Raw genomic sequence first — 3,975 nt, 5'->3', positions numbered from 1 at the left:
ACAATCTGATGATCTGACTCCCTCATTCAAAACATTATACCTAGCTAAAACTCTGTCCAAATTCCCTTAATATTGGGCCAGATTTTGGGTATCACTGATCTGAAGAAAAAAATATCAGGGAGTGAGTTATATTAGTGTAATTCTGGGATAGCTTACATGGTTTGAGGTTTGTACGTTTAGTTTACACACTTAGAGTTTCAATTAAGGTTCCCAGCTGTTGGCGGAAAAAGAAAAAAAAAACTCTTTTCTTCGTGTAGACTTAAATTCTGTCAGAAATGCAGAAGGAAAGGTAGAAAAAAAAGTAGATCAAGTCTTTGCAATTTTATTTCTCTTTTCCTGAAACATTCTGCCACCCATTTCCTCACCAGATTCTTTTATTATCAAGATTCAGGCCTCAACTCAAATGTCACCTTCAAGAGAGGCTTTCTCTGACCAATTGGGTAAAGCGGCTACTCTGCCCTTCTCATCCCCATTACTTTCTAGCCCATTACCCTGATTTTATTTCTTCATATAACTTAGCACTAACTTAAACTAATCTGATTCAGTCATACATCTATATATTTATTGTCTTTATTTCTTCCCCCTCACCACTAGAGCAAGGGCCTTTTTTTGTTCACTACCACATCCCCAATGCTTAGAACAGAGCCTGACCCATAATGAGTGCTTTAAAAACACTGGTTGAAAAAAAATTAATAGACGCAGTTATTTGGTGACACTAGCCATCTAGAGATTTGGTTTGGTCTGGTTAGAAAAGTCTACAACATCATGAATGCTCACCTCAGGCATCTCCGAACTGCGGGGAACTCCTGAAACCATAGCAGTGGACTGGGAAGAGTTTTCTGAGCAGCCCATCCTGGGAGTTTTGGAGAGCACTGTTTTAATTGCTGGAGGAAAATAGCTTTTAAAAGCAAATTTGAGATTGTGATCTGATAAAAAAAAAAATGTTAATGTAAGATTCAAAAACTTGGACTCTGATCCCTAGATTTAAGGGGAGCTCTAACAATAATTATCCCCAGAGTTCCAGTTTCAGGTAAGAAGCAGTAAGCATGCTTCACACCTTTTCTCACACTGAATATAATTCCAAACCCTGTACAGAAGGCAAGAACAAGTATTTGAAGACTCTGAAAAGTAAACAACAGCAACCAAATTTTCTAGTAGCATTAATCTAAATCCATACATATCAATCATAACATGAATGTAAATGATCTGAACATACTAATTTTAAAATAGGAATTTTCCCTAAGCTCACCAAGCAGTATACATTTTATATATACAAGTTATATGTAAAAAACTTCTTTTATATGTCAGACTCCAATAAAGTGAGATTTTTTAAAAAAATGAAATTGTCAAAATGGATTTTTAAAAACCATAACCCAACTCTATGCTATTTACAAGAAACACAACTCAAAGATAATACACTTTGATTAAAAGTGTGGGTGTGTGCCTATAGTCCCAGTTAGTTGAGAGGCTGAGGCAGGAGGATCACTTGAGCCCAGGAGTTCGAGGCTGCAGTAGGCTATGACTACTGTACTCCAGCTTGGACAACAGGGCGAAATTCCATCTCTTAAAAATAAATAAATAAGACCGAGGTACGAGGATCTGGTGTTCCAACCCAGCAGGAAAATGCGGACTTTGACTGAAGAGGAGACCCATGTCATGTTTAAGAAGATTGGGAAATACATCAGGGAGACTCTTCAGCTGCTGGTGTACCAACCCGACGGCACCTACTGTTTCTGCTGCACAATGACCAGGTGTACTACGTGAGGGAAATTATGAAGCTGGATGCCAATATCTCCGGGGACAAGCTGGCATCACTGGGGACCTGCTTCAGAAAATTCACTAAGACCCACAAGTTTTGGTTCACGTCACAGCCCTGAATTACCTTGCACCTTATGCCAACTATAAAGTGTGGATAAAGCCTGGTGCGGAGCAGTCCTTCCTCTTTGGGAACCATGTACTGAAATATGGTCTGGGTCGAATCACCGAAAATACTTCTCAGTACTGGGGAGTGGTGGTGTACTCCATGGCAGACATCCCTTTGGGTTTTGGGGTGGCAGCAAAATCTACACAAGACTGAAGAAAAGTAGACCCCGTGGTGATTGTGGTACTTCACCAAGCTGACATTGGAGAATATACGCGGCATGAAGAGGCACTGACTTAAAACGAAGTCATTGCAAGGACAGACAGCTGTGTGGAAGGGCCGAGCTTTGTTTCCTGTGTTTGTGTAGACTCCACCAGCATGCTGAATTTTGTCAACACTATGGCCTCTTCAGGGACATCTTAGTTTACTGTACTCTCTATCACTGACAGATGCAGGCCGGATTCTTATTATGTACAGAGATGGCTCAAAAATGGGGTTTCAGATTTTTGTGTTTGTGATGAAATAGAATATTCTGTTTCAAAAAAATTTAAAATAAATAAATAAGAGGATGGGAAATATACACATTCTCAATAGGAAAGCAAACATGTCTTCCATATGAAGCAAGTAGTACACTATTCAGTTGTTTATTCATTCATCAAATATTTACTGAAAATATATGAGGTTCAAGACATGATGCTGAACATTTTTATGTGACTCATAATCTTAAAAGTCATATTTAAGAGTGAATTATCTTAGTCAGGAGACCAGATGATAGTACCTGAATCAGAGTAGATAGGTAGAAATTGTAAAAATTAACAAATAAAATTAAAAAACCAAAAAACCTACAATCCAATACTTGAGATAGTTTTTGATCTATAAAGGCAAAATTTCCACATGTGCATCAAGATTGTCAGGCAAATTCATTAAGTGGAAATAAAATGGAGAGCGCAAAATCAGTTGAATAAACAAAATAATTGTATTCTTTATTGAGTTATACATCCTTCTTTTAAATAAGCATGTTTAACAAAATTGAGGCAGCAAATACAGTAATCGGTCCACCATTGTCACATGGAAAATAGTATTACAATTACAAGAGAAGTTAAGACAACGTTAGAATCCTCATTGATGGGGAGTATTATGTGTATCTTCTACTCTGTTTTTGGTTAAATAGGTATACTTTTCTTTAAAGTAGGTTTTTGTTGTTTTTTTGGTTTTGTTTGTTTGTTTGTTTTGTTTTTTTACCATTTCTACGCCTCCCAGTCCAATCCAGTTACCATCATCTGGGGTCCTGACTAATGCACTCTTAAATATGTCTTTTAAGATTATGAGTTACGGCCGGGCGCGGTGGCTCATACCTGTAATCCCAGCACTTTGGGAGGCTGAGGCGGGCAGATCACGAGGTCAGGAGATCGAGACCATCCTGGTGAACACGGTGAAACCCCGTCTCTACTAAAAATACAAAAAAATTAGCGGGGCTTGGTGGCGGGCGCCTGTAGTCCCAGCTTCTCGGGAGGCTGAGGCAGGGGAATGGCATGAACCTGGGAGGCGACAGAGCTTGCAGTGAGTGGAGATCGCGCCACTGCACTCCAGCCTGAGAGACAGAGCAAGACTCCGTCTCAAAAAAAAAAAAAAGATTATGAGTTACTATCTAAAAATGTGAAGAATATTATACCTTAAACTTAGTAAATTTTGAATAAATATTTGATGAACGAATGCATAAATGAATGACCTGATACTTGTTTGATATGAGATACATGTTTGCTTTTCTGTTGGGACTTAGAGATTCCAGAAGCATTAAGTTGGATATTGCTACAGTCCTAGGAGAATAATGGGAAACTCTTTCAAAGCACTTACCATGTGTCAGAGACTGTTCTAAGTGCTTCATAAATATTTACTGCTCTAGTCTTAACAAACATATTAAAAAGCTTTTATTACTAACCCCATTTTTAGACAAGGAAACTGAGGCACAAAGGGTTTTAATACCTTGCTTAAATTCTGCTTTCTTTTTTTTTTTGAGACAGAGTCTCACTCAGTCGCCCGGGCTGGAGTGCCGTGGCGCAATCTCAGCTCACTGCAAGCTCCGCCTCCCGGGTTCATGCCATTCTCCTACCACA

General features: G+C 38.8%; 1 pseudogene; it reads left to right on the top strand.

Moving 5' to 3' along the window:
* The first annotated feature begins 1,623 nt into the window (after window positions 1-1,623).
* Window positions 1,624-2,161, top strand: LOC105523386 (annotated as a pseudogene).
* The last annotated feature ends 1,814 nt before the right edge of the window (window positions 2,162-3,975 follow it).

This window comes from Colobus angolensis, unplaced genomic scaffold (genome assembly GCF_000951035.1).
Source record: "Colobus angolensis palliatus isolate OR3802 unplaced genomic scaffold, Cang.pa_1.0 Scaffold46, whole genome shotgun sequence".
Lineage (NCBI taxonomy): Eukaryota > Metazoa > Chordata > Mammalia > Primates > Cercopithecidae > Colobus > Colobus angolensis.
This window is presented reverse-complemented; position numbering and strand designations above follow the sequence as displayed.